Consider the following 11,214-nt stretch of genomic DNA (forward strand, 5'->3'; position numbering starts at 1 on the left):
TACTGAGTGGTGTGTCTTGAAGATTGTGAACATGCAGAAATGCTTAAAGGCTGTTTCTATTTTTCAATTACTTCCTTACTGACTCAGAACTAGAGTTCTCACAAAGGGACAGTGGATATTTTGGAAGGGAAACATTGTGGCTTCAACCACTGTGTCAGACAAGCTTGAGGTAAGAACTCGTGAATATACTTCCTTGTTTTCCAAGTGGCTGCTGCAGCAGGTGGAGGTCAGCCCGGCATAAGACATTTCACAGCAAAATAAAGCTGGGGAAATAAGGCTTTTCTCGTCCCTATTGTGTGAGCACACACCAGAACGAAGATAGAGCTGAAGTAAGGCTGTGCATGCATGTTTGTGTTGTTTTTATTAGTATTGTTTATATTTTCATAGTTCCTAGGAGCCTCAGTCACGGACCAGGACCCTATTGAATAGGCACTGTCTGAACACAGAACTAAATGACAGTCTCTGCCCCAAAGAGTTTACAATCTAAAGTATAAGAAAACAGATGGTTACAAACACACAGGGAAGTACAAGGAAATCATGAGATAATATTGGTCAAGCATGACAGGCAGTCATAAACTACTAAAAGAGAGTCTTCTTTAGTTCAAGTGGTAGAGGCTTATTGGTTTTAGAAACAAAGGTCCTGGGTGTGTCTACAATAAAGGAACTGTACTGTGGCTAACTGAACCAGAGGGACTGCACCTGTGCAAATAACAATAGTGCAGTGAATCCACATTAGGTATCCTATTTGGGCTGAGTTGTGCCCTGCATGCATACACAGTGTTCTAAACAAATACTGTAACTGCTTTGCCTTCTGGTACCTTACGTAGAGTTCCCAGCACAGTGCCCTGAAGCTGTGGCTCGTGTGAGATTTGGAAAGGCCTTTTGGGAGCCCAAGGGAATTGTGTGAGAAAGGACCCATAAATTCCTCAGAAATTATGCCATTCTGCAACATATTCTCAAAATGGAAGCCAAGCTGAATTATCAGTGTTCACTCTTCCTCAGAGTGGAGCGCCACTTTTGGGTCAGGACCATGACCACAGAGACATGGAGCAGAGCAATTTGAGAAATTTGCAGAACTTCCAAATGCGGAAACAAGACTCCTCTCCTCTGTGTTTGCTGACGACCAGGAATGCAGTGGGGACATTTTTTTCTGTGTATTTTCTGTGTATTCCACATTAAATGACCTCTTCAGACCAGGTTTTCAGCTTCTGTGTGTTTGCCACATCAAACTAGCAAGTATCTTAATCAGAAAAGGTACCACTCGATTATTATGGCCGTTCTTGGCCATTCTTGGCTGAGTATTTACATTGGGTGGCCAGGCAAAGTGCATGATACCAGATTTCGGAAAGCTCTGAACTTTTCAGAAGTGGAAAAGAGGTGCACACTTCTCCCCTTCCCCCACACATCACAGAGATATTAATAGGTTCTCCATCCCCACCTTGATACTCTGTGCCCTTCCATACCAATGGCTCCCCAGCTATACCTGATAAACTGCTGTCTGTCTAGTTTTGTTTTAACTATAGACTCAGCGGCTGGGGTAGTGGTCGAGTGTGCATTTGGGAGGCTTAAAGCAAGTTGAAGGTGTCTGTTGACTTCAGCCACAGCACAGTCTACAACATGGGTATCGCAAAACCTGCTTGTTGTATTCCACACAACATTTGTGAAAATAAGAGTGGAGTATCTAACAGGCAGTAAACTGAGGCCTTAGGCCTTGCTGCAAATTAGGCTGCCACACAGGTATTCAGAACCACCTAACATTGTCAGAAGTGCCTGCACAAGATGTGTGAACCTCATCATCGGGGAGGCTTTGTGCATCCCTCTTGCTAATGCAGGGTGTGTGAAGGGCTGATGCAGCAGAGACTTGAAAACTGCTACATTTACTGTTATCATTTGCTATTATTGTTATCCTTGCTCCCTTTGGTGGTGGTGGGTTTAATTCCTGGAGGCAGAGTGCTTTGCTGCTCTCTTTATCATTTTACTTTTGTGAAGTTATGTGAGTCTGAATGAGGGAGATTATGAAACACCGAAGCAGTGATTGTCTGAAGGTTAATAAAGGTATGCTTAATAAACGCTAAGAAAAGAGGTAAATACTGCAAACTAACTTTTTTTAACACAAAAACTTTTTTTAACACAAGCTAGCTGCAATAAGTAACCAATGAAAACAACAAAACAAAGACCTGCATATGCACGTATGCACACACACACACACACACACACACACACAAACACACAAAACAAGATGATGTAGGGGCTACAAAAAAATTTAGCAGGAATAACTGATCTCAGGCTATTCCAAATAACAGTTCAGCTGAGACTGAATCTCCTCATAGTACCAAATATTTACAAATGCTCTGATGTCTGCCTCAGGCTGGCTATTAGCAACCTCTTGTGATGATGACTTCTCCTCAGAAATGCTCCAAAAGCAACTTGGTAACAAAGCAATAGCAAGGAAGTGGGTGCTGGTGACAAAGTCATGCAATGGGATTTCAGATGTGTGCGGTGAGAAGTTTACAGAAATCTTGACTCTGGATCAGTAGAGTACAGAAACCCAAGGCCACCTAAGCAGTGACTGGTCTACTGTAGTACTGGGGTGGAAGGACTAATTGCATGGATGGAGTTGTTACACCAGTACTTGCTTATACCATGACTGCACTAGTGCAGAATGACCTGGTGCTTCTGAGCCTTGCTCAGAGATAGTGCAATCCGAATTGTGGTATGATCATTTGGGCAGAGATGCTGGGTACTGGAGTTCCATCTTTGATGTTTTTTTGCATCAGCTGGAAGAAACTATGGTTTCTGCCTTCCCACTATTAAAGATTTTTTCCTGTTTTGGATGGGGCTGAAATAGATACTGTGACAACCTTCCTCTCACCAAAAAGATATAGCAAAACTCTTTGGGAGGAGACAAATGTTTGATCATTTGCCAGCTGGAGATACTCTGTCATTACTGATGGGGCTCCAAGAAATAATCTTGCAAACACAGCAATTAATGGACAAATTATTTTTATAGCACAGTTTTGCAAGGCTTTGTTCCCTCACTCACTTAAGGCAAGTATTTTATTTTGAATGGGGATAGAGAATACCATTTGTGATATTGTCAGTCATCATATTAACGTGCTGGCAAATAAAAATGGGTGTTTTTGTCTGGCAAATTATCATGTCAGTTTTGTAAAGTAATAGAGCGGCATTGGTGTGCATGGAAATTTACAGACATATAAGAAGATAAGGTTGCTGTTCCAAGAAACTTACAGTGTAACTTAGGCATACAATTTAGCTTCTTGTTTCTTTAACCCACATCAGACAAAACTGCAATGATACCCCAGGCCACTATCAATTACCATGTTTTACCCAGCAATATATATAAGCAAATTATCATGTTAACATAGCTCAGTTCCTGTATCTACTATCATTACACTTCTATGCTACTTTCACTGACTTTCTGAAGGAAGAAACAGAGAGAGGCTGCCCTCTTCTGTATACAAATGCACAATTACTAAGATATTAAAATGTTAGATGCTAAACCACCTGCCTCTTTTAATGCACCAGAGCATTTCTTTAAGTAAAAAACTTTATCAAAACTTAAACAGAGTTAATTATAAGCCGTATAAACAAAGCATTGCTAAATGCTTTCCTGTGAGCTGTAATCCATTGTACACACGGTTGATCACTTCTTCACTACATGTCTTCAATTTCAAGGCCCTTCACAACCTACCTGCACCCGACCTATCATCTCTCATTCAGCATCAAAAGGTTGATTCCCACCTCCCATCAGCCCATGATATCAGTCTCTATCACGCACTAGTTCAATTTTCAAGCAGCTTTGTGCTTTCTCCCATGCTGTCTCACACACTTGACAGACGCTCCCCATAAACATCCTCAAAACTAATTCATTATCCTCCATCAAAACTCTCCTTTGCCATTAGGCCTACAAAAAACTTGACTACAGTTAGGGTGCTGGTGCACTGAGACCACTGCCTATCATGCTGACTAATATTGTCTCATAGTCTCCTTGTACTCCCCCATCAGTCTGTATTCATTTGTTGTCTCTTGTCTTATACGTAGATTGTAAACGCTTTTTGTTTTGTTTTTGTATAGTGCCTTGCCATAGTGGAGTCCTGGTCCCTAACTGGGGATCCTAGGAGCTACATTAACACAAATAAATAGTAATAATCACAACAACAATGGTGACTCACTTTCCTGACCCTCCCATACTGCTCAAGGTACTCTGCTCACCCCACTTGCCTGATTCCCAACTACTGTGTCTGTCTGACTGTTCCTCACAGCTCAGGAGCCTTCCAGCTGCTGCTACCTACCTGATACCCACCCTGCTGTTTGCAATCCCTGCCTCCCAATTGCCATGAACCACTTGTCTTGCTCCCACTGTTCAGCGTCCCCTCTCATTTGCCACTCTCATTAGCCAATCCTCTACCAAAGCTCAGGAGTCCCCATTCCCACCTCGCCGCTACAACTAGCCACACGGTTCATGCTGTCTCTAAGCCCTGATCTACACTAGGACTTTAGGTCAAATTTAGCAGCGTTAAATCGATGTAAACCTGCACCTGTCCACACGATGAAGCCCTTTTTTTCGACTTAAAGGGCTCTTAAAATCGATTTCCTTACTCCACCCCTGACAAGTGGATTAGCACGTAAATCGGCCTTGCAGGGTCTAATTTGGTGTACTGTGGACACAATTCGACGGTATTGGCCTCCGGGAGCTATCCCAGAGTGCTCCATTGTGACTGCTCTGGACAGCACTCTCAACTCAGATGCACTGGCCAGGTAGACAGGAAAAGAACCGTGAACTTTTGAATCTCATTTCCTGTTTGGCCAGCGTGGCAAGCTGCAGGTGACCATGCAGAGCTCATCAGCAGAGGTGACCATTTTAAAGTGCTGTGTGGCCTTGCCCTTCCCTCCTTAGCTTACAGGGAAGTAGAGTGAACCAAGGGCTGGGGGGGGGGGGTTCATCAAGGAGAAACAAACAGAACTTTCACACTGTAGCCTGGCCAGTCATGAAACTGGTTTTCAAAGCTTCTCTGATGCGCACCGTGCCCTCCTGTGCTCTTCTATCCGCCCTGGTGTCTGGCTGCGCATAACCAGCGCAGATCCCCCCAGTGTGCAGTCTGGGACTGTGGTGGGCCCGCTTTGCACCCTGACACAGCCCTGTTAAGCACAAGCAAATCTCTCTCTTGCTGGAGGCAGGGGTGTACCAGTGTGACTCATAGTCATGGACACCCCGAGAACCTGAGCACTGCCCATATACTGTGAATCTGAGTGGTGCCTTGGTAGCTCTCTGAGAACCCTGTGTGTGCATTCCTCACAGTGGGCCTGCGTTCTTCAAGTGAGGTGCTTCTTCTGGAAGCTTTACCCTGAGATAAAGCTTTTAGTTTAACGGCCACAATTTCGAAGGGCTCAGAAATCAACATACACTGATTTTATGTTTGAAAAATTGTCAAGGAAAATAGAGGCGAGGTTGATAGACTCTAAGCAGCTGCATTAGGGTAATATAATCATGACATGGGCACCTCCCGTTTCCTGAATAATGAAACAGAGTTTTGTTTTTCTAAAAGTAGCTGCAACTCTCCTGTAAGGGAATGAGCCAGTGTTAGGCAATCTTAATGACATTAATGTTAATGAAGTTTTGGGGCAATTATACACAATTGTTCCTGATAATTGTTGTTTTGCCTCAAAAGATATAGGGGCTTTCACCTATGTTTTAGAGGTGGCTGAAGTGACTAACTTGTTTATCACAAACAAGTTAAACAAGTTATCGCTTGTTAAACACTGGGATCTCTTGAGATGAGGCATTCTAGAAATGTGTAAGCTATTTCAACTAATAAACCTACATTTTAAAATCCTACTGAAGAAAATAATTTCATTGGGAAAATTGCTGTATAGTGCAACACTGGGTGCGTAGCTAATCAGAACTTGTACATGTTAGGGGAAATCAAACTAGTTAGCATATGTGACTCCATTTTGGGCTTCCTGTCGGCCATTAACTAGAAGCGAGCACATCACGTACCAGGAAGTATCCTTCAAGGTGGACAGCTGGACAGTTTCAAGATAAGGGAAACAAAGGAGACAGGAACCAGCCGACATGCCTGAAATAGCCGCCGCTTCAGCTTTTTTGCAGGGGGAAGGTGGCTGCAGGGGATTGGTGATAAGGAGAAGGCCTGTTTATTGGTTTAGGCCCCCCGAGGCACACAGGCAGGATGTTTTGCCAGAAGTATATAATCTTTGTGTAACCCGTAATTGGGGTCCCGTTCTGCTTAACAGAGCGGTACCACACTCGAGCGTAATAAACCTTAAAACTTTGAGATACTCTGCAGTCTGTCTTCATTTGGTTGCCTCAGCCTAGAAACAAACTGTATGTGTCCTAACTGGAATAATTCATAACAGTTTTGGAGACCACAAAGGGACTCTAGGCTTGCCCTTGTAAGCGAAGCCGCACTCCTTCCCTCGGACAACTCCAGCCGGCACTGGGTGAATTCACCTTTGAGAACTCCGAGGAACGGGAGTGTGGGCCGTCGCTTAGGCGATAAGGTGGCACATTAGGCGTTCTTTTGGTAGCCCTAGAAGGGGCTCTGGGCAGAGTGTGAGCAGGGGAACCCCTTTGGCTGAGATTCTCGAGAATTGGAAAAATATTTCTGGCACCCATGGGCTAGGTAAAAGGAGAGCTGTAATTTTGTGTAAAGTCGAGTGGCCAGCACTGACTATTCAGACTCCCTTTGGATGGCCACCTGATGGAACTTTTGGACAGGATGAATTAACCTGCCTTAGACAACACCTGGAGGACAAGCATCCAGCTCAAATGGATTATTGGTATGCATGGGATAATTGGGCATACGCCTGAGATAAGGGGCGCCCCTCGACTTTGGGCTCTGGTACCAGATCTAAGGTTTGTATGCCACTTGAGGGTTCCGCTCCGCCCTATGCTGCTTTCCCTCTGTCTCTCCCCCCTATTCCTTCTCCTTCTGCCCCTCTGTACCCATCCCTAACTCTACCTTATGTAGCGCTTCAGGCACTCCTGATACCACAGCCCGTTGCGACGGGTGAGGGCAGTGTTTCCTTGGTTACGGTTCATCGCCCTTTTGGCCCCAGAGACCTGGTAACCCGGCAGTCACAGATGCCGAGGTTGCGTGACGACCCAGAAAGAGTCATGCAGACTATTCGCTCAGTCTTTACGGCATTTAACCCTAACTGGGCGGACGTCCAGGCTATTTTACAAACTGTGTTTACCCCGATGAAAAATATTCCATTTTGGACGCTAATTGACATTGGGCAGGGGCCACAGGAGGGGGACCTGTCTGGCCAGACCATGACCCCGGGTGGGAGCCCAACTCGCCGGAGGGCAAGGCCAATCTCTTAGCCAGCCGGGAAGGGCTCCTGGAGAGCATCCGTAGGGCGGGTAGTAAGACGGCAAATTAGTCAAAAATTAGAGAGTGCCAGCAAGACCTAAACAAGCATCCGTCTGCATTTTTGGCCCGCTTGTTTAAGCAGGTTAGAATGTATGGGGGAGGGGGTGGAACCAGAAGCCGAGGTTAGCCGCACGATGATGGTCTCTTACTTTGTCGATCAAGTGGTGCCGGACATAAAGAAGTATTTAACTAAACTTGTTCCCGACTGGCCAGGGAACCCCCTAAGTGAAGTAGTTCACCTGGCCACTTTTGTGTTTAATGGTAGGGACGAGGAGAAAGCTAAGGAAAAACGTAAGCAAAAGAAGGAGGAAGTAAGTATGTTGGCAGCCACACTGCAGGTTCCCTTGGGGAATCAGCACTGGCAGGGACACGGGAATACAAGAGGGAGGGGACGCAGATGCGGGACAGGACAGGGAGGAGGCTGGGGTGGGACAAGGAACGGGAACTGTAATTATTGTAAGCAACTGGGGCACTGGAAGAGGGAATGCCCCCTGCTTCCACGAGGGGCTCCTTGGAAGGATCAGCCGGAGACCGGTTCTTCCTTTCCCCCTAACGCTCCCCAGGACTTCGCTAATCCCCAGTGACTAGAGGCGGAAATTTTTGGGAGCCGTGGGAGAGTTGGAATGGGATCTTGGATTGCAGTCGCAAATTTACTTGAAAATTGGGGAATGGTTTGTACCCTTTTTGGTGGATACCGGAGCCACCCTTTCCACTTTAACTTTTGTTCCGGGCTCTCTTTCTAATACCAAGGTCTGGGTGCAGGGTATTGATGGCAACCCATGCCCGGCTCCCCTTTCCTGCCCCGTCCCTGTGGAGCTGGGTTCTTTAAAGTTGTCACATAGATTTGTTGTCATGCCAGAAGGCCCCGCTAACCTTCTTGGGCGGGACGTGCTTAGCAAGCTGGGAGCCCACATATATTGTGCCCCCGAGGGGCTTCGCATGTCTGTCCCGGACTTGGCGGTGGCTTCTCTTATGGCCTCGGTTACCCCGATTCCCAATCTCCCCACAGAATTGTCCAGCGTTTCACCCAATTTGTGGAGCGTGAGTTTCACTGACATGGGCCTCCTTAAGTCAGCCACTCCAGTCAGTCTGCAGGGGAGGGATGGGCCGCCTCCCTCCGTAAAACAATATCCCTTGCCGAAGGAGGCGGAGGAAGGTATTTCCCTTCTTATCTCTAGCTACTTATCTCAGGAGGTCTTGGTTCTGTGCAGTTCCCCTTGTAATACTCCTATCCTTCCTGTGAAAAAGCCAAAACCGGGCCCAGATGGGCGCCCAGTTTATCGGTTCGTTCAAGGTCTGCGTGCGATAAATAGTTATGCTATAACCCTCCACCCAGTGGTCCCTGATCCGAGTACTATCCTGACACTGATTCCCCAGTCGGCTACTTGTTTCATGGTTGTAGACTTGTGTGCTGCATTTTTCAGTATTCCTTTGCACCCCGACTCCCAGTATCTGTTTGCGTTTACTTGGGGGGCTCAGCAGCTAACCTGGACGCGCCTCCCCCAAGGGTTCTCAGGCTCCCCCACTATTTTTTCCCAAATTCTAGCCGATGATTTGAAAGACATTGTTTTGCCTGGCTCCTTTGTTCTAGCCCAATATGTGGATGATTTGTTGATTGCTAGCTCTGATTATAATGCATGTTTAGCTGATTCTATTACTCTGCTTACTGCATTAGCTAATAAGGGCCACCGTGCATCTCCATCCAAGCTGCAGCTGTGCCGAACCCAGGTGATCTATTTAGGTTTTGCGATTAGGCCTGGAGAGCGTTTACTCTCCCCTGATAGGGTGCAGGCAATCCAGGATTACCCGCGCCCAACTACAAAAAAGCAGTTGCGGGCTTTCCTGGGAGCTGCCGACCCTGGATAGTGGCCTTCGGTGAATTGGTGAAACCGTTAGTCCAGGCCACCACAACTTCTAACCCCAACCCTGTTCTCTGGGCCCTGGAGATGGAAGCTGCTTTCGCGTCCACAAAGAAAGCTCTGATCTCTGCTCCCACCTTGGGACTCTTGGATTACAGTAAACCATTTTTATTCTTCAGTCACAAGCAATGGGGAGTGGCCAGCGGTGTCCTATTGCAGTACCTAGGGGATCGCCCATGCCCCATAGCTTACTATTCCGTACAATTGGACCCTGTCATTTGGGGATCAGTCTCCTGTGTGCGGTCCATTGCCACTGCAGCCCTTATGGTGGAACGGTCACGCCCTATTGTTCTGGGGCACCCTTTGACTGTCTGGGTCCCCCATGAGGTTGAGATTCTCTTAAAACAGCATACAACGCAGGTGCTGTCTCCGCAGCGGGCACGCAAATACGAGCTGATTCTGCTGGCTGCTGACAACATCACCCTTTGCCGCTGCAACGTCCTCAACCCCGCTACACTGACACCCCTTCCGGAGGATGGCACACCTCACCAAGTATGTATGGATGTCGTCGCTGAGAGCGGTAAGCCTCGCCCGGATTTACACGACCTCCCTCTGAAAAACCCAGACCTGTCCCTTTTTACCGATGGCTCCTCCTTCTATTTGGAGGGCCAGCGGTTATCCAGCTATTCTGTCACTACTCAGACAACCGTTGTAGAAGCAGCCCCCCTTCCACCTTCCTTTAGTGCTCAGGGGGCGGAATTGCATGCTCTTACTAGGGCTTGCTTGTTGTCTGTTGGGAAATCTGTTACCGTTTTTACAGACTCTAGATATGCCTTCGGGGTTTGCCATGCTATGGGCCAGCTCTGGAAACAGCGAGAGTTTCTAACCTCCTCAGGCACTAAGATTGCCAATGGCCCTTTAATCTCTGCACTTTTGGGTGCCGTTCAAGGTCCTCTCGAACTGGCTGTTGTCCACTGTTATGCTCACCTGCAGTCTGAGAATCCTGTCTCTCAAGGTAATGCCTTGGCTGATGCAGCCGCAAAGACTGCTGCCCTTCAGCCCCTCCCGGTGTCAGCAACTCTTCTTCTGGATACGTCCTTCCCACCGATGGACTTGGCGCACTTGTATACTGATGTGCCGCCTGACGAGCTCCAGGACTGGAAATGCTGGGAAGGCTCTGAAGGCATAGATAAGGTTTGGCGAATCGGGAACAAACCTATTCTCCCCCGTCGCTATCTGCTCTCGGCCGCCCACTATTTTCATTCTTTGGGACGTGCCGGCATTCAGGCCACTGCAGCTGCTATTCTTAAATGTTGGGCAGCGCCTCATGTCTATCTGGCGGTGAAGCGAGTTCTTGGCTCCTGCTCTACTTGCCTGGCCTTCTCTGCTCGGTCTCAGCTCGATGCCAACACTCGGGGGGGAGACCTTGGGTTAACTTCCTGTTCCAGCGATTACAGACGGACTATGCAGAAATGCCTAAAAGCTCGGAGTTTCGCCACCTCCTTGTAATAGTGGATCAACTTTCCGGATGGCCTGAAGCAGTACCAACCAGAAAAGCAGATGCCAGATCTGTGGTAAAATTTCTACTGAAAGACATTGTGCCCAGATTTGGAGTCCCTGAAGTCATCGACTCAGACCGAGGATCACACGTCACTGCAAAGATTTTAGAGGAGCTATCCTGGTGTCTGGGGATTGCGCAACAACTCCACACCCCTTACCACCCCCAGGCGGTAGGGTAGGTGGAGCGCATGAATCGAACCCTGAAGACGATGGTAGCAAAGTTTTGAAAAGAGACTGGACTGAAGTGGCCAGAGGTTTTGCCCATAGTCTTGTGGCACGTAAGGCGGGCCCCACACATGCCCCTGGGCTTGTCCCCATTCGAGATATTGTTTGGGAGGCCGGCTTTGGTTCCAGGAACCAAATAGAATGGTACCACGCTC

Source organism: Caretta caretta, chromosome 1 (genome assembly GCF_965140235.1).
Source record: "Caretta caretta isolate rCarCar2 chromosome 1, rCarCar1.hap1, whole genome shotgun sequence".
Lineage (NCBI taxonomy): Eukaryota > Metazoa > Chordata > Testudines > Cheloniidae > Caretta > Caretta caretta.